The sequence below is a fragment of the Ambystoma mexicanum genome, chromosome 7q (genome assembly GCF_040938575.1).
Source record: "Ambystoma mexicanum isolate Mex_15411 chromosome 7q, UKY_AmexF1_1, whole genome shotgun sequence".
NCBI classification, from domain to species: Eukaryota; Metazoa; Chordata; class Amphibia; order Caudata; family Ambystomatidae; genus Ambystoma; species Ambystoma mexicanum.
Window position 1 is genome coordinate 170,313,006 of NC_090941.1, and position 25,441 is coordinate 170,338,446.

Genomic DNA, 25,441 nt, shown 5'->3' on the forward strand with positions numbered 1-25,441 from the left:
ATCTCTCCCCCTGGGTCCTTTATGTCGGGACACTGGATGCCGCCGTATTTCACCCACAAGAATGAAATGAAAGTTATTTCAAGTATGAACACACAAGATCTATGGGCCGTAATCATTAATAATTACTCATTTTCAGTTAGCAATGGTCATTTCTGCGGTCAGCGAGAAAGCGTGGGTTAAACACTTTTCTAACCTCTACTTAGGTCTGTCAAATGAACCGTTAGCGCTCCCTAGTCCATACATTTTGACCGTGATGATCTGTTATGCGTAATTAAAAAGCTAAATTCATCTCGCGAGCATGTCCTGACGGACTGAATAATTATGTCATCAAACAAAATCCAGAGAATTGGGATGACTTTTGTCTCTTGCTTTTTAACCAAATTCTCAGAGCAAGAGCTATCCCACAGTCCTGGAAGGCTGCGCTGATCATACCGATCTTCAAGAAAGGCAACAGGGATAGTCCAAAAAGTGATCGCCCTCTTGGATTCTCTTGGTAAGATCTTTGCTTTCATTCTATTAAGCCACCTGAAAAAATGGGGCCTTGCCTCTAGCTTTCTAGGTAGAAGACAAATGGGGTTAATTAAGGGTATTGGAACTAACAGCGTTCAAGACAAAGCAGAACATTCATCTTGCATTTATTGAATTGCAACAAGCTTTTGATAGCATCAATAGAGAAAAATTGTTGAAGTTATCCAAATGGGGCTGTCCTTCAGAATTCTCGAGGTAATTAGAGCCTTTCATTCGCAAACCACCATCAAGATAAGATTGTCAAGAGAAGGTCCCATAACCAACTCAATTAATACTTGTATGGGAGTTAAACAGAGCTGGGCTTTAGCAGCAACACTGTTTATACTATATTTATTGGCTATGGAACAGTCTCTGTTAGAGGTCAGGGGCTTTGCCCTGAAAATCTGACCAAGTAATTGCTTAGATGTTATGCGCAGAGGTGTTTGTCGTCATAGACCAAACTCCTATAGACCTACAGCAGAGACTGGACCAGCTAGAAGCTTCTATGAAAAAATATGATTTGAGGGTCAAAACTAGTACATTGAAAATAATGACCCTCTTGAATTCACGAGGGAAAAGAAAATCAAAATTTGTTTGGAGCCTGGGTGACAGGGTCCTGGAACATGTGGACTCTATTATATCTGGGTGCTTTAAGCAACTGTAGTCTAATTGAGAAAACTTGGACCAAAGCGATTAGATCGAAATGCATTCTTTTGACATGTCGGGCCATGCCGATTCCTAAAATATTTGGGAAATTTACACTGATCTCCATTACTTCTTTTTATAATCTAAAAGCAGCCCCCATTATGATCTATGGTGCAGAAACAGCCATGAACATCCCTGAATGTTTCTGGGATGTGATGGAGGGCTACTGTTGGAAAAAGCCTTTACGTCTACCGAGATAACTCGCAATTTCCCTAATAAGATAAGAACTAGGACTTCAGTCGCTTAAATCCAGGATCAAATGCCGTGCGTTAAGCCTTTACTGCAGCTGTATTGAGACAGAGTGCCCTCTCCCTTTCCAAATACTAAAAAAATAGGGTCAATCACACAAGATTGTTTGGTGGACACAAAGCTTATGCTGTGGAGTGTTAAAGGATTTTGAGATATCTGACAAAGCTTTAATAATGAACCCTTCAAAAGTGAAGATAAACCTAAGGAGGCAAGATTGGATTGACACACAAATTAAAAGGTCATCCTATAAATAACCAGTGAGTTTGGTACATGAATTAAGAGGCTTGAATCAACTTCCAAGATACCTCTCAAAATGTCCAAGCCCCAAATATCGTGACTTGTTCATGCGGTTAAGATTGAATATTTTGCCCACCAAGGAAGTACTCGGTGTGAGGAAACTGAATGATAAAATGACCTCTTCTTGTACGTTATGCAAGGTGAGGGAAAAAATGTAATAAATAAAACATCTGATAATAGAAAGTAATATTCTTATGAGAAAGAAATGTATGGTCGAAGTTGCCGAGCAGTATAGAACTCTGGTGGATGAATTGTGGATACTGTTTCTAATTGGCGAAAATTACTCAATGATATTCGCTGTCATCACATTTATTGAAGACGTTTTGGGATTATAAATGAAGTAAAACTTAAGAATAGACATCTGACAACATGAATTGACAATGTAAGGGTTGCTACCTATCGAGTAACTTTTAATTGCAATGTGTTTTGTGAAAAATTGTGATTTATTTTTTTAGCCTGGTGAATTGTTCTTAAGTTGATGTCTGACAATGATTTTTATGAAAGATTTGTAATAAAGCAAAGATTAAAAAAACAAGGTGGTTTGCATCTTCACAGACAATGTCACAGGCAAGCAGGGTGGGATCCGCTCTCCCAATTCTATGGACAGATGCATGGGTGCTGTGGAAATGGGCGAACACTCACATTTTCCTGATTCCTTTCCATCTGCTGGGGATCCACAATACCATTGTCATCAGTGTGGAACTCGGGTCCTGCCATGAATTGGAACTCCACCCGAGCCAAGTCCTCTGTCTTCTTCAAATGGGGACGGCCGGAAGTTGACCTGTTCACTACAGCGACCAACAAGAAATGCAATCAGTTTGCCAGTCGGTTTTACCGACAGGGGAGCATTGAGAACGCATTCTCATTCCAATGGAAAGTACTGTTCCTTTATGCTTTTCCTCTGATCTCTCTACTGCCTTGAGTTCTCAGTACACTCCGATAGACCCCTGTACAATGATTCTGGTGTCCCAATCCTGGCCACAACAAATTCAGTACTTCCACCTGCTGCAACTGTCATCATATTGACCCCGCTCTGAGACCTTCTCTTCGGAGACGGTGGGTTGGTTCTGCATGACAACCCAACATCTGTCAACATAACGGCCTGGCTCCTGCAGCCTTAGAGTTTGGACACATTCCTCTACCCCCAAAATGCAAGAAGTGCTGTTTGCCTGCCTTACCTGCCGTGGACTTTACCACTTTGGATTTCTGCTGGGCTGTACTAAGGAAGATTGCATCAGGAAGCCCTGCCCCCTTTTACTCAGAACCGCCATATAACTGGGAGTGAGCGCGCATTTGGAAGTGCTCTTTTTAAGTGCATGGCGCGCTGCCCTGAGCATTTTGTTCTTTTCATACCTGGTACTACTTATTCATTCCTAGAAACGCTACCCCTTTGGGAAGTCCTTTGGTGTTTGTAGAAGCCCTGTAGGTCCTTCCTGTACGGTACGGTAAGGTAAGGAGGGTTGCTGGAGCCCCCGCTAGCACGGTTTGCACGTGTTTATTTACTATCATGACCTTGCATGTGGAGTCAGTAGTGCTTTCACCATGCACGGGTGAAATTGTTTCTTTACTGCCTGACATAATTTTGTCCCTTCTTGGTTGTTTGACAGGGTGATCTCCCTTTGTTGGTAGACGTGCTGTTACATGTTGCTACGTCTATAAATATATCTACGCGAGTAGAGTCTGATGATGGTTGTTTGAATGCGACGGATGACATAGAAGTATCTGGTTCTTCTTTGACGGTCGCGTCTATGCTAAAACCTCTTAGGCGGGGAATACGTATCTGCTGTCCTCAAATTATAACTAGAGCCGCCACTGCTCTAAAAACAAATAAAATTACCTCATATTTTCCTCAGGCAAATTTGATGGAGCAGATTCATGATGAACAGAATGCAGCACAGGAAATTGTGCTGTTCTAAATATGTCGTTAGGATGTCTGGGATCTAAATGTATTGAATGTGTCATAGCAGTGCCTGCTCTGTCGACCCCGTTGGTTGTGGAAGTGACTGACATTTCCCAATACGTTTCACTAGGCTGATATCCCGGATGCTCTGTGTAGCACTCACGGTAACGAAGTAAGCTTAACGAAAAGTGCGTCTGAGCTGAGTGAAATGCTGGTTCTGTTTCCAAATGAGACGATTTCTGCCATGGTGCATAGCTCTGCCTTAGATGAGCATGATTGCCCCATAGGGTTAAAACTTGATTTTGACATTGTTACTGATATTCCAGAGGTCGAATATATAGGGGATCTGATGGATACTACATCCTCTTTCTATCCCTCAGGTATTGACCCCCGCTCTCTCTTTGATTTATGTCCCTCTACATCTCTAATTGTTGATAACTTTCAGGCTGATAATGTAAATCTAAATGATCTGGCTTCGACTAATATAGATAGTGGTGTTGGTGCCGATAAGTCTCTGGAGCAATTGCAGACGAAAAGACAGATCGAGGTATGAATGAACTGAGCTCAACAAGCATGTTTCGAATGACATGTTCCTGGCCTTTGAATGTCTGTTCTCAACTCTTATTGAGAAGTGTGAGAAAATGGAGAATAAACTCAACATACAATCCATTCTTCTCCATAAGAGTATTAACCGTGTGCGGAAATCTGTTAGAGATCAGAGTTGCAACATTGTGTTATCTGGATACTTTCCGACTACATTTCAGCCTACTATTGAACTGCCTGTTGATCAGAGTACTAATCCAACTGTCACTAGTTTTGGGGCAGTCAAACATGGAACAACTAAAAGGAAAGCTAAACCTGTTTCTCAAGCCTTTATGTATGCCAAAAGAGTAAAAACACAGAAAAATGCATGCATTGTTCCGGGCCATTGTATACCTGTACTCCCGTCCCTCTCTACAGTCTCTCCTAGTGATAAGAATTCAATACCATCTGAAGAAACAACTCCCTCCCCACCCCTTCCCCCCCTATTCCCTCGTGTTCATTGATAGTGTCTGTTTGGCTACCAGCGCTTTGGGATCAGTGCTGGTTCCATCTCCTACTGAAAACACGGGTCGACACATGTTTAGTGGAAGCACTATTCAAACTTCTGCAGTGGTGCCTCAGGGAGCACAGGCTCCAAGTGCTACCTCTATTGCTTAGAATGTTGTTCAATCTACATTACCGAACCTCTTGGCAGTCCCGTCCCAGCTTCTTCCTTCAGACATCTCTAATCCTAATCCCATCCCTACAGTCTCTCTACACATAAAAGCTTTACAACTTCAATCCAAAGGGGACTATATTCCCCCATTAAATAGATCTATGGTGCTCAGTATTCCCCATGCTTTACGTGTGATTCAGTCAGATGATATCAACGTAGTCGACTAGATAGGATACATCCCCACTAGCATTTCGAATATATGGTTCAGTTCCGATGTCACGTTAGACTATGTCCTGAAATATGAGACTGAGCTCTATAGGCTGGGATATTACCTGTAATATAGTATACGTTGCGCCAGCCAAACATAGACCTTGTGAATCTGATACGGGTTCATTGAATTACAAGAAGGATATACCATGTTCCATAACCTCAGTAGCATCTATAAGAAGTGTAGGGAAAACAGCAAATCCACATCTGTTGGAGATACTCCTTCTACTCTGGTTAATGCACCTGTATCAGGAGTTATGCTCTCTTGGGGGTCTTGTGTAGCACCTTCTAGAGGCACTTCGAACTATGCGAGGATGGTCCCCAATGATGGATATTGGCAATTGTTGCCAGCACCCTTTAAATCTCACTTTGCCTTGTTGTTGCAATGACAGTAATGTTCTATTCTCCTGGAATACTCAGGGGCTTACTTCTGTGGGTATTAAAAGCCTTGGCATAATAAATGAGCATATCAAAAGTGGCCATAAAAGTTATTGTATATGGGTAAAAGAATACAAAGCCTCTTTGGAAAAAAAGAGATGGTTACACATAGCTGCCCTGGCAACATCTAATGACTACATTGAAATATGGAAAATATTGATAACGTGTCCAAAACGTGACTTTGCTATTAATGCTGTACCTGAGATAAAGTGGGTCGAACACATCAAATCAACCCTGGGGGCTACTAGACCTGAAGATTGTGAATTAGCTTTACCTCATGCAACAAGGACCTGTAAAGCCTCCATCCTTGATATTATTCTTATTATAAAACGTCAAAATCAATCTGAGGCCATGTTTATGGATCTGAACTAATAACATTTGTGGCGAAAATACTGCATAAACTATTCAGAATGCCCCAAACCCTGTCGATCGAATTCTTATATTTAGAGTTTGATTTAATAGGGATAATGTCTACATATATCTCTCAAACATTTATGTGTTGGGTAAATCTATATGCACTTTAATAATGGCACAATGATGGTGAAATATATTCAGGCATTTCTTTTGCTTGAGATTTGTACCAAGGTAAGGACTATGCGTATGATCATTTGTCTCTATAATAAATGGCAGATTAGCTTGAACCGCACTGTTACACCTTACACTATCCAAACAATAAAACGCTGGCTGAAATTGAAACTAAGTACTTATAGTTTTGAAAATCATGTGGTACAGTTAACCACAAAGTCCAATAGTGGCCCTTTTATTAGTTATAGACGTGATGGAATTACTAGACCATCTTACTTAGCAGCATTTCCAAGAAGCCTCGTGATCAGACAGTACCCTCTTTTAAAATATCTGTGATGCATTGGAGATAAAGGGTGATAAAATTGGAATACCACGTGTTGAACGGATGTGTAGATTATGCAGTGAAAATGTAATTGAAACTCTCGAACACATCTTGTTAGTATGCAATAGTCTTGTTTCCCTAAGGACCAAGTATATGAAATCGTTTAATAACCAAGTGGATTGCGCTGACCTGGTTTTGATATAGTCGCAATTTACGGAGGGAAATAACCCTAATCTTATATATTTTATTGTAAAATTTTATTGGAAGTGCAAAGAGATTTTAGATATATGATGAAAATTGATTTTACCTGGATTAATTGTGTTTTATGGATTTGTTTTAGTGTACTAGATGATATATATCTTTGTTCTGTTGTTGTTTCTTTTGTCTTGTATTGTTTTATGTTGTATATACAAAGCTTTATTGCTATAAGTATATTGAAGTAAAGTAAAATAAAAAAGCAGGAGGATCTAGCCAAGGCAGGAGCGGCATCAAAGTTGTCCCGCAACACAAGCAAGTAGAAACGCTTTTCCATATGGTGTGCGACGCAGCAACTGAATCCATTACACTTTCAGGTGACACAAGTCTTACCATATCTCCTGTCATTGGCATAAAATGGACTTGCACACTCTTCCATCAAGGTGCATTTAATGGCTATCTTGCAATAGACGCATGCCTCAGGTTGTTTAAGGAATTCCTCAAAGGACTGTTCTGCACTCTTCCCCCTGTGGGTGCTTCTGCTCTAGCTTGGGAACACAATGTGGTCCTCTCAAAGCTGATGGGCCCTCCCTTTGAGCCTCTATTTAGAGCCACCCTGAAGTTTCTTTCCTAGAAGACAGTGTTCCTCACTGCCATTACTTCAGCCAGGCAGGTAGACGAGCTGCAAGCCTTCTCCTGCAAACTTTGCTAGTTGAGTTTTGAACAGTCGAAGGTGATTCTGCATACAAACCCTTTCTCCATGCCAAATGTCACTTCTACATCATGATGTGATATTTAAGTTATATCGCGCCCATACACAAGTGTTACAGGGAGCAACAAGGCAGGGAGGGGTACAAGAGAGGACAAAAACAATGATCTTCTAGGCCCAGTGACATTGAGAATGTGCAAGTGCAGGGGAGAGGGAAGGGGAAAGTGTGAGGGGTAGGGGAGGAGTGAAGTGCACAACACAGGAGAAAAAACAACAATAAGTAGTGTGGCCATCGGTTGGCGGTGCATGACTTAGGCGCAGACAGCGTTTGTCAATAAGTGCAAATGAGGGGACTGTAGTATTGCAGATACAGACCCAAGTGCAAGGGTTGCCAGAGGCAGTGCGGGTGAGTTGCAGTGTGGGCAAGGTAACTGGGTGCGAAATCAGAGTGTAGCCAGATGCCCAATGTAGAAACAGAAATATCAGCAGGGGAGAGAAAAGGCAGAGGCAAAGAGGAACGTCTTGAGGTGCATCCGGAACCAGAGATGGTTCTCCTCAAGTTTCAGAGAGGCAGGGAGGCTGTTCCAAAGCGAGGCCCCAGCTGAAGAAAGAGATCTACCACCAACTCGTTGCTTGGAGAAGTGACTGACCCTAAGGGAGTTGGAGGTGGTGGAGCGAAGAGCTCAAGTGGGAAGGTATTTACGAAGATAGAGTTGGAGGTAGTGAGGAACCAGGCCCCAGAAGGCCTTGTGGACAATGCAGAGGGTCTTGAACTTAATCCTTGCAGCCACTGGGAAACAATGAAGAGATTTCAGTGCTGGAGAGATACGATCCCCGGGCTTGAGGCCAAGGACAAGTCTTGCAGTCCTGTTCTGCATGAGTGGCAGAGGGCGGAGAGTAGAAGCAGGCAGATTTAGAAAGAGGCTATTGCAGTAGTCACGCCTAGAGAGAACCAGAGCTCTGGAGTCAGTGAGCGTCTGGGGGAAGGAGAGGAAAGGAAGGATACCTTTGAGGAGGTACAGTTGGTAGTTTTACTTCTTAGAGACGTCAGAGATGTGTGGAGTCGAAGATGACCCAGAGGTTCTTAGTCTCAGAGGTAGGAGCAGGAAAAGGGCCAAGGCAGGCCGGCTAGAGAGTGACCGGAAAGGAGGGTGCAGGTGTGCCGATGAGGGGAATCTCCGTCTTAAAGGCATTAAGGTGGATATCGTTGGTGGCACACCACTCCTGGATAGCAGATAGACAGACAGTCGGAGATAAGGCAAGGAGATGATGGGGCAGAAGGGAGCCTGAAAACGAGCTGAGTGTCATCCGCATAGCACTGAAAGTTGGAGCAGAGAGTTGCCATGCAGTGGACAAGAGGTGTCAGGTATTGGTTGAACAGCCAGGGAGAGATGTTAGACCCCTGGGGAACACCACAGGTGGAGAGAGAGATAGAGGAATTGAAGGACCCAATTTGGACCTAGGAGGGTCGAGGAGAGAGGTCAGCCAGGCCAGGGCCTGATCAGTGATGCCCAGGTTATCACAGAGACGATTGAGCAGGATGGCATGGTTAAGTGCATGGTTGATGAACCCCTGATCTTACCAGTTTTCTTTGGCTCGTCCTTCGGCAGAGCAATCCCTGCACTCTGTAGATGTCGCCCAAGTTCTATGTGGCTCATACTAAGGAGTTACAAAGGTTGTTTCAACTGTTTGTAGCCTTCTGACCCATTAGCAAGGACACAGATTTGTCTAAGTCTTCCATTGCAAGGTGGCTATCAGTGTGCATTTCCCACTGCCACCAGCTGGCCAACAGGCCCCTGCAATGAAGACCAAGAGCACACTCAACGAGAGCCGTGGCCTCTGCTATGGCATTTCTGTCTGGTGTCCTCCTACTCGACATATGTAGGTAGGCCACATGGTGGTCTACCCATACCTTCACAAGGTTATGCAGTGTCGAGTGGGATTCCACAGAGGAATCCCAGGTCGGCCAAGCAGTGCTTTGAAACCTCTTTGCATGTGGTGTGGTCCAGAGTTGAGTTTATTACTTCTGTTGAGCTGTGCCTCCGCCCTTTTCAGTTGTGTGTATGTAGTGCTGTAAAATCTATTCTTAACCATGTGGATCCAGTGCTGGAGAAGGAACAAGTTACTTAAGTGTAACTCCTATCCTCCAGCATTGGTATCTTTCATGGATTCACATGCAACCTTCCCTCCTAACCCTCGCTGGCTTTTTTTGTTTAGCTCATTCTGCCACATTGGGTGCGCTGCCAAATCTGAAGATGGCCACGAGGGGTGGAGCTAAGGGGACCTGCCTGATTGGCTTAGAGCAGTATGACCCAAAGTGACTGTGATAGAGCACTAAATTGACAAGCAGTTTAAAAGCTTAAAAGAAAACTGCTTTAATATTACTGAGGATTCCCAGCCTGACGATGGGGAATTTTCATAAGCATGCATAAAGGCAATGGGAAGATTTGTCTTTAGCAGTGTTTAGGCTTATGAGAACAGATCCTTGAAACTTTCCTTTTGAATGGATTGTGTCCTCCCAAATATTCCTCAACTTTGATATCCTCCGATATCCTGCTTGCAGCGTGGAAAGTTTGTTCAGCCGAGGGCGCTGTGTCGTCATCAACCTTGTGTCCTTCGAGAACCCCTGTCTGACATTGACGTTGGTATATATGGCACGCACTGCGTCCGTTGTCTTAGTTCCGTTTATCAGCACAGCTGCTCGAAACGGTTCTTCACCTCGGCATGTTATTTACTGCGTAGTTACGTGTTTGTTACAAAAATGTCTATGCATACCCCGAAAACGGGCTTCAAGAAATGTGATGAGTGTTCGGCTAAGATGTCCATAACCAATCCTCATCAAGCATGTCTCTGGTGCCTAGGGGTGGGCCACATCGTCGAAGATTGTGGCTCGTGACAGTCTATGACTGGAAAAGCATTGAAGGAGAAGAAGGGGAAACTTGGTATGGGTAAACCATCCCGAGTTAGTCTTCGGTGACGGCCACAAACATTTCGTCTGAAGAGCCCAAGAGGGAGAGCTCTGCACCGGGCCAAGAGGCACGGTAAAATTCGACAGGTTCCAGATCTCGGTGGTCCTCTTCATCATATTCAAGATCAAAGAAAAGGAGTCATCGCTCCAGATCGTCGTCTACGGATTCCTCGCCTGACGGGAAACCGGTAAGATTTCATAAAAAGGGGCTAGTCAGGTGGAACTGGGAAAGTTCTGATGGCAGATAAGTGTTTGAGAAGGCAGCAAAGCCAGCCCCTTTGTTGAAGTCGTTAGAATCTCCTGACCCCATCGCGTGAAAAGCTGATGAAAACCACGGACCGTGCGCCTCAGGGCCCGGATAATAGGTCAAGGGCCTCGAATGTATTTCGTGCGCCTCGCATGTCTCCTCCTTCTCCGACCCATTCGTCGAAGGCGTTCTAGTAGCCTATTGGCGCTGAAATAGTCAGGGATGAAGCCCTTGAGGACTTTGAAAGTCTGTTGAAGGTTTTTAAACCTTAGGGAAAAATACTTTAAGTCCATGGCCTCTATTTATGAGGAAGAGGTGGAGGAGGAATGCCCTATTTATCGTTTTGGTAGGGAATACGGCACTCCTGGTGTTCCAGAGGAGCTGATATCCCAGGAATCCAAAATGATACCTTGTGGACACCCTGCAGGATGCCAGTGGTCTAGACACCTCTCCAGGGGTTGATGTTGGCACTCCTGAAGGCTCAGGTCATGCTGATGCATCTTATACATCAGTAATGGCAAAGGTTATTGAATACCTTGGATGGGGTAGATTGTCTGTTGAATATGAACAGGATGACCTTACAGATATTATGGGAAGGGGACCGCCATAAGAGGAGGTATTCCTGTATTCGGGGTTTAGATAGGCCGCTCTCAAGCCTTCGATTCAATTATCGGAAAACACTTGGGGAGAAAACTACAAAGCTAGGGGGTTCTGGCCATTCTACTCGCAAATATAGTAGAATTACATCATAATTCATCCCTAAGAATTAGATTTACTACCTCAGGATCCCTTACGCAGCCGGTCGGCATAGAAAGAGGAGTGCAGCAAGGCTGTTTGTTGGCCTCACTCCCTTTTCTTTTGTATCTTTCGGATTGGCTGTCCTGCCTCAAGGAGATTGGTTTGATCAGCCCGAAGGTCGGCAATACGGAAATCAATTGTATTGCATATGCTGATGATATTGTCATATTAGATAGCACACAGATTGGCTTACAGCATATTTTAAATGCTTTCTCTGAATATGCCCTCCAAAATTATTTGAAAATTAATCTCAAAAAGTCGAACCTAGTTATATTTAAACATCCATTGAGAAAATTGAAAGCGTTCACGTGGCATCTGGGTTCTCAGCCTATCCCAATTGCCACTGAAGTCACTCATTTGGGTACGAAGATCAGTGCTTTTCCGACAAAAAATATGTATTGGGAATATTGGTTTTAAATACCTTAAATTTGGGCTCACAAATGAAAAGAATTTGGCTACAGAATTGCAAGTTTTCTATTATTCCAATGATAAAAATCTATATTGGGAAGATGATGCCAATTATGCTTAGTTATTGAACATATTTTACAGGCTTTTGATATCGATTGGGAGGGAATAGAAGCCAAAATCATTGGCAATTCCCTGCTGTATTCCGATGTCAAGTATAAGAGAGTTGGGCCTGATTGCTTTGTTGTCATACTTAGAATAGAAATGGATTGCAATGTATAGGCTAATTTTGGACCTGCCTTCTTCTTTGTCTGAGGAAATTGCCAGATCTATGCAGACTTCAGATCGATTCTTGAATATTTTTAGAACAAAATGTGATAGCATACTACATAATGCTGACACGAATATTGAAACTTTGCTGCAAAATCTCATGAAATTGAAAGAATATCTTAAAAGAATGGACTGGATACGAAATATTGATAAGATGAGAAGTGCAAAGCTCTCGTCTTGTTTTACACGACTAGATAAACCCAGATCCATCTTGCCATCATACTTGAAGAAATCATCAGATCCAAGAAATCGAATGCAATTTTTAAGATTCCAATTGAATTTAATACATACCCGGGAATTTTGACATGCTAGAGATAAAGAAAAATACCTCTCGGAATCTGTCACAAGTGTGATCAAATGGAGAGGCAAACAATTGGGCACCTTTGCTCAGGATGCATGGGTACTTGGAACGTGAGATTTCACAAATTTCGTAGGTTTGTGCATGATACCCGTGCTTTGGGCTCTAAGACTTTTTGTGACACTTTCATCTGGAAATGAAAAGTTTCTTACAGCTGAGGTGGTCAACTTTTTAAGAGATTTGGATTTAATTGAAACTAAATGATCTATTTAGTTTATTTTATAATGGTTGGTATGTTTTGTTTATTTTTTCCCTCTGTTGTATGTATAACCGTTTTTGTTTCTGTCTTTTTGTTTGCTTTTCTTTTTAATTCAATGTGTGAAAAGTCAAGATTTTGTTTACTGCTCACAATAACAAAAAAAAATAATAGAGTTCTAGAGAATTCGAAAAATCCAGATACCATCCCTGCGGTTCACAAGGATTTCACTAAAAAATACAGACCCTCATTAGTGGATCCAGCTGAGTCCACAAAGCCTTGGAGCAGCCTATGCCACAGTCCCTCCGGACAGGGAGGATAAAAGGCTCGATGCCATGGAAATGAAAGTTAACTCCGCAGGGAGTATGGCACTGAAAGCAACAAGTGCAACTTGTTGAAAAAACGAAGTTCATCGACACTTTATGGCAGGTGAAAGCCATGGCATCTGAACACATCCCGGATGGTGAAGAAAGGTATGACTTTATGAACATTATTCAGGATGGTAAAGATGCTATATGCCAATCATTGCAGTCAGGGCTAGACACTGCAGATTGAATTAACCTTTCTATGGCTGCTGGTTCAGTTCTTAGACGATTTGCCTGGCTTCGTAAATCAGGGTTTGCTTCTGACGTGCAATCCAGATTATTGGATATGCCGTTTGAGGGGTCTTAGTTGTTTGGATCTAAAGCAGACGAAAGTCTTAAAGTTGCAGTTGTCTAAGGCAGCGAGTCAGGCCATTGGGCAGCCACAACAATGTCGAACAGCTCAATCTTCTGTTCGGGGATGGAAAAATCGTTCATTTTGTTACTATTCCTCCGTTAGCAGAGGAAGAGGTCTGTTTAACCAGAGGAGACAGAGAAGGCAACCTCGAGGCGGTCAAGGACATACAGGCAGAGGAGCTGCAGCAGTGTCTGCTGCCTTGCCTTCTGCACCAACAAACCACTTTGAAAACTCGAATCATTCGACAGTGGTGGGAGGCAGGTTATCCCAGCATCTGAAAGCATGGCTAAGTATTACAACAGATGCTTGGGCACTACAAACAGTTGCCTATGGTTACTGCCTCCCTTTTCTAAAGAGACCACCAGACTGTCCCCCAGGAGGTCAGTCCTTGAAAGTACCAGATCCGCTCATCCTACAGGAAGTTCAGACACTGTTGGAGAAGGGTGCAATCGAGCAGATACCTGTAGCAGAAGGAAAACAAGGCAGGTACTCTCCTTATTTTCGGATCCCGAAAAAGAACAGAGGGTTGTGACCCATCTTGGATTTGAGATGCTTGAACAAGTTCCTCAGGAAGGACAAGTTCAAGATGGTCACTCTCTCGCACATCCTCCAGGCCCTTGAGCTCCTGGATTGGGTGGTGTCATTGGATCTTCAGGATGCTTATTTGCATGTGCCAATTCATCTCAAGCACAGAAAATACCTGAAATTCACTGTTGGTAGGTCTCACTATCCGTTTCGGGTACTGCCATTCGATCTGAGCTCCGCCCGAGGGTTTTCACCAAGCTGATGGCGGTGGTGGCAGCAAATCTACAGAGGGGGGGGATTCACATGCACCCCTACCTGGACAATTGTGTGATCAGTGCCCGTTCACCCGAACAGGCTCTGGAGCATCTGAACAGCACCTGTTATTCTCTCCACAAGCTGGGCTTTACCTTCAACTTCAAGAAGTCCCACATGACACCTTCCCAGAAGCTGCAATTCATTGAAGCAGTCCTGGACTTTTCCTCTGGGAAAGCTTCGCCACCCGAGGTGGGGGCTATCCACATAGCGCAGATGGCAAACAAATTTCAGTGCCTCAAATCTTCTGGCCTTCGATTTTCTGAGGTTGTTCGGTCTCATGGCATCCTGCATTTTTCTCGTGCCAGAGGCCCGCCTCAGAATGAGGTCTCTTGAGTGGGCCCCCAGGACTCAGTGGTCCCAGTTCTCTAACAGGATGACGGCTCTCGTACGGATCCCGAACAGGGTCGCGCAGGATCTCCTGTGGTGGTCTGTCAAGGAGAATGTGTTGAAGTGGGAACCCTTTTGGCAACCCTTTGGCAACCATGGCCAGAGATTACGGTGGTTACAGACGCCTCCCTATCAGGTTGGGGAGGTCACACCAACAGTCTAACAATCAGCGGACACTGGTCTCTGTCGGAGTCCAAACTGCAGATCAACCTTTTGGAGCTGAGGGCAATCGTACTAGTGCTGATGGCCTGTGTGCCCTCTGTACGAGGAAGGAGTGTCCTGATAATAAAGGACAACACAGTGGCCATGCATTAACTCAATCACCTGTGGGCAGTTAATCTGGCCGGAGAAGAAAACACTGCAGCGGACGCTCTTAGGAGGCAGAGTACAGTCTCCCACGAGTGGGAGTTAATTCAGGAAGTCCTTCAAGAGATGTTCACCCTTAGTGGAACCCCACAAGGGGATCGGTTTGTGACCAGTGTCCACGGGAAGTGCGAACAGTTCTGCTCCCGGGAATTTCCCCCGAGAGGAGCTCTAGAGGACGCGTGCCTAGTGGACTGGGAGATTCCATGTCTGTACGTGTTTCCGCCAGTCCCTGTCATTCCTCATGTACTCAGGAGGCTAACAAAATTTCGGAAATCCATGATCCTGATTGCCCCGGACTTGGCCAGGAGGACGTGGTACCCGGAACTTCTGGAAATGTCCATCTGCCCTCGAATTTATCTTCCTCAAAGAGAGGACCTTCTCTCGCAAGAGGGAGGGGGGGGTCACATTCTTCATCCAGAGATCAGGACCGTCAATCCCCACACAATTTTGAGAGGTTGAGGTACAAAGATTGGGACCTTCTGGAAGATGTCATGAAGGTGTTGCTTTCGGCCAAAAGGCCAGCAACAAAATCTATACCGCTGCTGTTGGAACAAATTTTGCAGCTGCTGTGGAGATAAAGAAATTGATCAATTTACTTGTGACACACCATTGGTTTTTCTTTTCTACTACATTTAACCCATCAGGGGCTACAGGTTGCTACAGCCAAGGCCTATTTGGCGGTGCTGTCCATTTTCAAGCGCTTTCCGGAACAAGGTTCCTACTTCAAGGTTCCTTTATTAATCCATTTCTGAAAGGGTTGACCAACATCTTCTCACTGGTTCCTTTTATTGTTCCGGTCAGGGTTTGTAATAATGGAGCAATTGACCAAGGCATTATCAAGAAAGACACTGGCGGGTTGGATGATTTCAAGCAGCCTTCTTCAGGACCGAAAACCACTACTGGACCCGCTCTGCAGCAGCCTATGATGCTCAGTGGAGATACGTGTAATGTAATGGTGCGCAGGACAGCGAGTGTCTGGAAATATGTCCAGTCAACCGCAACTAACACGAAGAAAGGAATATTGTTACAGCGGACCTAAAGGATTGCTGCCGCTTTTAAGTCACGTTATTTTCTTGAATATGGGCGGCAGGCAACTGAAAGGCATGCTAGGGTTGCAGACTGAAAGGAGTGCGTTAGGATGAACCGTATGTGAGGTCTGGGGAGGAACACATTATTTCTATTCCATCCGCTTCCATTCTTGATTGCTCCATTATTACACTTCCTCTTTGTGGCGGACGGCATTGACCCTAACCATCACATTTTATTCTCCTTGACGCTGAACATTGGCCATTGTGGATCTACACTGTTATTAACTTGATTCAGGCTATATTTATACCTACCTGACGTATGCCCTTGTGAATGTATTAATTCAAGTCAGGGACGGTCGAGCATTATGTTCCGTAATGCATTTGTTTTGAATATTCCGTTGGGAATATATCTGTTTTTGGTTTTCGTCTTTTGTTTGTATGTACACCCTTTACTCATGATAAGTTCACTAATGTACTACCTTTTGTCACTTTGTCCCTTTACTCTCATTGTTTTCATTCGCATATAGGTTTCTATATTGTATTTTAAACCTTCACATTATGTATATATCTATGGTTTTTGGTTTTTCACTTATTCATTTACAAATCTCATATAAACCATTGTATTTTCCATGTATTGTTTGCTTTCTGGTCTAACCTAGTCTACTAGAATTCATGCACGTTCATAACTTAAATAATGTGATTCATTGACTTCCATGCACCCTTTGATGCTGAGTTTACTGTGATCTTTTTTCAAATTATGTCCAATGGGAACACACCCCCTGCCTATTCCACCTGGTCTTCTGTGCATGCATTTTTGCGAAATATGACTGTTTAGATTCCCTTTCAGGCCAGGAATCCAGATTTGGAAAGGCTGTGTTACACAGCATAAACCAAAATTAAGCAAGAATAAAAACTCTTCTTTGCTTCCTCCTGCAGCACACTGCTATGGGAGAATATCAAAGATGAGGAATACGTGGGAGAACACAATCCATTTGAAGAACAAATTACTCACTCCTGATAATGTTCTTTCGACTGCATGTTCCTCCCACATATTCCTCATCGCCCTCCCATCCTTTCCCACTGTCAAGAAGGAGTTTCTGTGGTTTACACCTTCCTCTCTGTTAACGCTCAAGTATTCTCATCTTCGAGACTGCTGTGCTGGTGAGAGGAAAAACACGAACTGAGGCAACAGGCGTAGTACGTTCCATATATACCAACATCGACGTCATACTCTAGGGGGACGGAGGCTCTCGAGGGACATGAGGTCGACTATGACGCACAGCGCCCTCTGCTGAAAATGTTTTCCGAGCTGCAAGCAGAATATCGCAGTATATCAAAAATGAGGAATAGGTGGGAGGAACATCCAGTGAAAAGAACATTACTAGGGGTAAGTAATTTGTTCTTCTGTCTTGGAACATTAGAGGGTATGATAAATTAACATCTAATAAAAAATTGGTGACGGCTATGGTGCAGCATGCCCTTCTATTTCTACAGTAAACCTGTACAGAAAACAGTTGTTGTGGGGTGGTTTTTCAATATTTCAGCAGTCTGCCACTCCCACCTACAAGGTGGGACCCACCTACAAGGTGGGAGACCATCTGGTGGCCTTTTAATTGCTGTGATAATTGTGCTCTGAATGTAAATGCTTTGCAAATGAGTGTAAAGGTATTCTAGCTGTAGAAGCCATCCTCCTGGATAGGAATCACTCTGTGTTATGCTTATTAGTGAACATATACTAGAACACTTCTCACTCGCAAAACGTTATTGGTATCTTAAGGGTTTCATTGGGAAAATAAGAGCTTGCTGTGCCCGAGGGAGAAATAATTCTTGCCGGTGACTGGAACTCAGTATGTATTCCGGTTGATAGATGTTGTGATTCAAGCAAAGATTAGGGCACTGAGCATGTAATGTGGCAAATTGAGCAAGGTAATCACTGGTCTGAATTATGTGGCGAGTGGACTCTTATGTTAAATGGTCATGTTCAAGGAGACATACCCGGTAAACCAACTTGGCGCAGATCTGATTTATGTTCATTGATCGATTGTATAGGTCTGTGCTATCTTTAATGTGAGAGAAACCTGTGATGGACACCACTGTATGCGGACTGCCTGCTTCAGCTGGTCTTTGTGTTCTTCCTCCCAGTCCTCTTATAAGAATTTAGAAGTAGATAGGAAAAAGCAGGTTGGTTGGAAGCCACCTATTTTAAATCGATTTTGGTTTGCTACCAGCTTCCCGGACAAAATGCCAACCTTCAACCACAATGTATTTACAACTTGTATTATTAATATGGTAAAGAGTGTCAGTACTGTCAGACAGAAGGGGATGTGATCTTCTCATCCCCATGTGTATCTGGATATGGCCTAAAAGTGAAAAAAAATCTAAGGCAGGATATTAGGTAAGCACAGAACAACTGGCTACAATCCATCCAGATTGAGACATGTGTAAAAAAAATTGAAACAAGCTTACGAAAACTGGATAAAAGTGCATAAATATCTAATGGCTCAACGAGACACTGAAGAAATGTTGGCGGCAGTTAATAACTGGAAAGGTGGAAATGTTTCGGTGTTGTTCCTAGTCGCTTAGCAATCCATTGTTTATTGGTGGCTTTCTCTGTTTACACCAAGGCGAATATGTTGAAAGCTAATCCTCAGAAAACAACAATACTCCGTTTTAGGGGTTTTATGCCTCTGGCCCCTTATTACACTTGGAAATTGGGAGTTTCTAAGCTTATGGTTGTCCAGAACATTAGATATCTGGGATTAATCCTAACAATGGTATCACTACGAAGGGCTGTACGAGACAAATTGTTTGAAAGGGGTACACAATTTGGTATTTAAATGAAATATATTGCCTGCAAAACGTGCCGCTTTATGTTTCTTCCCTTTATTAACTTTTACAAGCTTCAGGTTTCATCAGCAATTTTATATGGCCTTGAGACCTGTTCCGTTTCAGAAATCTTAGGAAAGGCTTTCAATTTACCAAATTACACGCTGGTTATTTTGATTAGGTACGTATTGGGCCTTTTATCCATGAAGATGTATCTCAATTGGAAAGCGCTTTCCTTATATATATGACAATTCTTACAGGCCCGAACATACTTTATATGAGTTTCGTCGCTTTGAGATGAATAAACTCCAATCCGGCTGTTTTACTAATTTTAAACCTAAATACGAGAATGTACTTGAGCAATGGAGTGTAACTAAAGAGCTACTTGTACTAACACCGATGGTTACAACTTGATTCTTGAGAATAAACGACTGGGGTGTGTTCCTCCTTATATTACTAGATCTCCAGCTGGTTGTATACTCTGAACCTTCCTTCGATTCACGCTGTACCTACTTTACACAAAATAAATACTTTTTATTAGAAAACTTTCAGTGGATAATAAATGTAGATTTTGTCAGTCAGACGCGGAAACATATATTTATAACTTGTCCCATCTTGCAACCTGCCAGAATGAAGTTTTTCTCTAAATTTGTTCTTGGTGTAGCACAACTGAACAGCTTTTAAATTTGCCCAACGGTATTTGTTGAAAAGCTCCACTTCGCTTTTAATTGCGACTGTCTTATTTTCATCATTGTAGAATTATTTTTTTATTTAGCAGATTGTGAGCGCTAGACAGCATTAGTTCAAAGGCACAGATCAAAGTAAATCTCTCCGAATCGGCCCTCGATATATGAAAAACAGAGTTACAGTAGTGAGAAATGTCTGAGAAGCAGGGGCTTTGCCGCCGGATACTTCTCCACATAGTCCATAAATGGCTTCCATATAGGCACACATTTCATGTATCTCCCTTCACATAAAGCTGTGATCTTTTCAGACACAAGATTATCCCAAATCTTCAACAACCACGTTTGGAGTATAGGACCCTCCGTATTCCTCCAGTTCCGGGCAGTGGCCATTCTAGCCGCCAGCAGCATATGACCTACTAGCAATGCTGTATGCCGAATCATCAGGAACATCCCATTCCTTTTATCCCCCAACAAAACCACCCGCAGTTCCATCGACAGCTGGTTCCCTATGATCTCTTTAATTTTGGCAATACCTCCTTCCAAAAAAGAGCAGCCTTGCCACAATCCCATAACATTTGAACAAGGTAACCCACCACCGCCAGCAGTCGGAGGAATGTTCGGCTTTCATGTGATGCAGTCTCTGCGGGGTGAGATACCAACGATAATAAACTTTGTATTCTCTGTGTCCATAGCACAATGGGGAAAACCTATACATCTGGTCCCATATACGCTGCCACGCCTCATTGTCTATTGAGACTCCCAAATCCTCTTGCCATTTCCTCATGTAAGGCAGTGAGTGATGCTTTCCCTCGTATCCAGTTGTCTATATATCTGTGATACTTTGTTTACTCTTACGTCCTGTCTCCTTTCCTCCCTACTGCATGGGCGTCCCTTCCAAGGGACGGGAGACGGAACCTTTTTCACCAGAAAAAACCTTTTGCCTTTAAATATAGAGGCGCGCGGGGGTGCATCATTGGGAGCATGTGCTGCCCTGACTCTGCCCTCTGGCGCCACACCTCAACGGGCCGAATTCACCAGCGCTCTTGGGGTTGGCTTCGGCCATGTAATTCCACGCGCGGATACTTCTTCTCTTCTGTTTTTTTTGTCTTTTTATCATTCAGGTACTCTGTCCTCAGACGTCACGCTGAGGCGTACATACGGAGGGTTCTGCAGCTTCCAAGAGCGGAGGTCCAGGCAGCCTGACCGCTCGCCGACTCAACATCGGCACAAACAACAAAAAGAGGGCCGGGGGGAGTAAGAGGTTTTTCCATTTCTCCCTCCAGGATTTTCGCCATTCAGAAGAACCACCAGGTGGGCCTGATAGTTGTGCTGGACCTTTCCACCCTCAACCTCTCCCTACCTCTACAAAAATTCAAGGTGGTTACGCCAGCTTTGATAGCAGAGACATTGTGCAATGGAGACTGGATGTGCTCCCTGGATCTGAAGGACGCGTACCTACACGTCTCTTATGAACAAACTGCACAAACTGGGTTTTTCATTCAACGTCAAGAAGTCGCAGCTGCAGCCCACGCAGAGACTGACCTTCTTGGATCTCATTTGGGACAAGTGCTCCAAGAGAGTTTTTCCCTTGGAGGACAAGATCACGGCCCTCAAGAGGGCCACTGCGCTCTTCCTCAGCAGAGAAGTGACCTCGGCCTGGTGGTACCAACACCTACTGGGTCTCATGGCAACAGTCCTCTTGCGTCCCCCACACAAGACTCAGGATGAGGAGGATACAGCTGCACTTTGCAGCCTCTTGGAACCAGGATCGAAGCTCGCAGTCAGAGATGATCAACTTTCCTCCATCACTTCACCCGGACCTCACACGTTGGTCCAGGGACTGCAAGCTTTGGCTGGGCAAGCCTTTCCGGCAACCTACCCCGCAGGTCACCATCACCACAGACTCCTCTCTCGAGGGTTGGGGGGGCCACCCTGGATAACCACTACGTCCATGGCATCTGGACCCGACAGGAGCAGGAGTACCTCATCAATTGGCTGGAACTGAAGGCGATCTGGCTCGCGCTCAGAGCCTTCCTTCCGGTTATCGAGGGCAAGGTCGTCCTCATTCAGACAGACAACTCGACCAGCATGTACTATGTCAACAAGCAGGGAGGTATGAGATCCACCCCACACCCCACTGTGCAGGCTCACTGTCAGCATGTGGGAATGGGCTCTGGAGAACAACCTCTACCTCATGGTGGTCCACCTGCCTGGGCATTCCAAACTGGAGAAAGACAGGCTCGGCAGATTAGGTGCGGACAACCCAACTACGAGTGGCAGTTGAACAACATAATACTGCAGGGAATCATCTTCAAATGGGGACACCCCCAGGTGGACCTCTTTGCCTCCTGGGACAACAGGAAGTGCCAACTGTTCTCTTCCTTGCAGGGACAGGGCCCTGGCTCCCTGCGCGATGCATTTCAGATTCAGTGGGACGGAATGACGGCATACGCCTTCCCACCCACACCACTGATACAAAGGTTGATATGCAAGATCAAGGAATCTCGCCACCTCAGCATCATTCTAATATCACTGTGGTGGCCGGCCAGGCCATGGTTCTCGGAGCTGTTCAGCCTCCTGGTCAGGCCACCCATTCGCCTCCCTACGGCCTCGACGCATCTTCTGGCGCAGATGGGGGTCAAGGTCATCCACCCCCCGCCACAGAAACTAGCCCTCACAGCATGGTTCCTGAACAGGTCACGCTAGGTCACCTCAGCCTTTCCCAGGCCAACCTAGAGATCATACAGGGTGCCAGGAGCAAGTGTACCAGGGCCCAGTATAAAAGCAAGTGGACCAGGTTCTGCCACTGGGCAGACTCCAAGGTTATCAACCCCCTTTCATGTACCTTGGACGACGTGCTCTCCTTCTCGGCGCACCTCGCCCACTCAGTTGTGCAGGTGGACACTTGCAACACTTACTTGGCAGCCATTGGTGCTTACAGAGACTCGGAGGAGGAGATTTTTTCCTCGTCCAACCCGATTGTCAGGAAACATTTGACAGGACTCGCCAGACTCTACCCGCCCATCAAGAGACTACACCCCGTGTGGGACCTCAACATAGTTCTGGGTGCCCTGGCGCACAAACCATTTGAACCAATGTCGTCCGCGGACATCAGGCTGGTCAGCATTAAGACAGCCTCATCTCGGCTCGCAGAATCAGCGAAATCCTGCAGTTGGTTGCCTCTGAGGCATATACCACGTTTTGCAGGGATAAAGTAGTCCTGCAGATACACCCAGCATTCTTGCCCATGGTGCCTTCCGCATTCCATATGAACGAAGAAATAGTGCTACCTAAGTTTTTTGCCGAGCCCAAAGACGAGGCACAAATACTGCACTGCCTTGATGTCAAGCATGCCCTGAAATTCTACTTGGACAGGGCCAAGGGCTTCCGCAAGTCGGATGCACTTTTTTTCACCTTCGCCGGATCAAGACCGGGGTATCGGGCCTCTAAGGCCTCCATAACCCGTTGGATGGTCTCACCCATCAAAGAAGCTTACGAGGGACAGCACAAGCCACTGCCGGCCAATAGGCACGCCCATACGGTCAGAGCCAAGGCAACGGCCATTGGTTTCCAGCGGCATGTCCCCTGGCAAGTCATAAGCAAGGCGGCTACAGGGGCCACCCCTTCAGCTTTCTGCAAGCACTACTGTTTGGATGCCGGTTCTAGATCAGATGCGGCTTTCGGACAGGCAGATCTTAGAAACCTGTTTGTTTAAGGAGGGTCTCCTCTCCACCCTGGGGCTACACTCAATTGTAATCACCTATGCAGTATGGAGGAAAGGGGACGGGACGTAAGAGTAATTATAAGTTACTCACTGTAGTGACTAACATACTCTCCGTTCGTTAGTCCCCTTTCCTCCATACGTCCCACCAGCCTCCCCCACATACCTCCCCCATAATAAAACAGGTGTCATTAAGCAATGTTAATCTATTGTCGAGACGTCTATGGGGACTGAGGTGTGGCGCCGGAGGGCGGAGTCAGGGTAGTGCATGCTTCTAGGGCTGCACCCCCGCGTGCCTCTAAAATTAAAGGGGAAGAAGGTTTCTTCTGGTGAAAAAGGTTCCGGCTCCTGTCCCTTGGAAGGGACGCCCATGCAGTATAATAATATAATTACTTGTCCCAGCCTGGACTGTTTGCTCAAGGGGTCACAGAGACCTAGTCCTTCCACCTGTAACTAGAGGTTGAGAGGCCCAGTGCTGCAATAGTGCGTAGCGAAACCGCTTCGCTCAGGGCGAATACTTGTTTAAGCTCAGCAAAGGTCAGTGGACTGCGATCCTTGAACAAGTGCTGAAGGGTCTCCAACTCCTCCGTAACCCAGGCTCCAAATCTCGCCTTCTCGCATCCCGGTTGAAAGGCAGGATTGTCCTAGACATGAGTGAGAGGACCTGTCCACCCTGCAATAGCCCTCCTTGTTGAATTTAATTGATAATTATTAACTGATGATTTTTTTGTTTTGTACTAGATATTTAATAAATCATGGGTTATTTAGCAGACTAGCAATTTTAATTGCAGCTATGATTGTGTATTTGGTTCTTTTTTCCTCTTTTTTCAAGTGTTTGTGTAAAGTTTTGTTTTTAAAACCAATAAAATAAAATGAAAAAGGAACCTTTGAGCCGTCCTCTGCATTGTACACGTAATTAGTTTGTTTACCCACCTCTGAACATGTTAACCACAAAATAAGAGGCCATTTGTTCAGGGCACACCATATTAGCTAATTGTGCTTGGTAATCTTTTAAATAATGGAGTTTCCTATGCTCAGTCATTCAATTTATGATACATAAATCAATGTTAAGTAACTTGAGTAATCTTTTATTATTAATTTAGAGTCTTTAAAATACAATTGTTGGCAGTTTTATGTAAAGGATAGATAGCCTGTTGATATAGTTTCAAAATCTATTACACCGATTATCTGGTATGACTACAAATGAGAATTCCTTATTATTCATTCCATTTAGTCAAATTTGCAAAACATAACCTTTAACCAAATCCATGCAAGTTAATAATAATAATTTAGCTTTTATATAGCACTACGAACCCTCAGGCATCTGAGCGCTGCTTATTATTACCCACGGTGTGTGGTGCTCATTTATCGACCTCAGAAGGATGAAAGGCTGAGTTTGGCCCTGCCGGGATTCGAACCTGCGTCAGCAGGCTCTGCATAGAAGTCAAAGCGAGCTCTCTACTCGCTGTGCTAAGTTAACAATTATTCATTTATTCAAATCTTTGCCTAATCTTCCTTTTGGTCAGAATCCATATTAAGACACATGGGTTATTGCAGAAAAAACAGCAAACTTCAAACGACTATGTGCAGGTAGCAATTATGTTTCACCTAGTCTAGCTAACACGTTTTTTTAACCTAGATGGTCTTTTTCAAGGGTATTATTTGTGTAGGGTCCACACAAATTAGATATTACAAATGATCACATTCGTGGAATGGTTGATTCATATATGGACATAGTTTTGCACAAATAAGAATGTGTATTCAAAGTATATTAAAATTTCACAATAATGAAAAATATAAAAATGTGAGTATCCCAAAAAATGAGCAAAGGGAAACACTGAGGGAGAAGGAGACAGAAACAAAAAAAGTTCGTTTTGATCCATTTGAATATTATTCAGCCAAATGCTAAAAATAAATTACGCCTTCCCAAATGTAAGATTGTTTCTATTTGTTAACTCAAATAGTTGGTAATCTTTCAAATTAAATTCAGCTGTAGTAACTGGAGAATTATTTTCTCAGACATTGATGGGCTATTCTTTTTTTATTTTAATTTTTTTTTTTTATTTTTTAAGGTCAAATGACTATAATGGCCTTTGTCCCAATCAAGCATGTTTCATTTGCATACATGTTTTACATTTCAAAGTTGACCAGCTTCTTGTGTTTTGTGTCGATACATATTTGCATATTTGTATTTGGAGCTGTGCAGAACTATTTTAAAAGCAATGCTGCAGTGAGCATTTTATTGTATGGTCT

General features: G+C 44.1%; 1 protein-coding gene across 9 annotated transcripts in view; it reads left to right on the forward strand.

Moving 5' to 3' along the window:
• DOCK9 (dedicator of cytokinesis 9) overlaps positions 1-25,441 on the forward strand; it is a 2,709,375-nt gene that overhangs the window by 1,538,011 nt on the left and 1,145,923 nt on the right. The gene's annotated exons all lie outside the window — the stretch shown is intronic.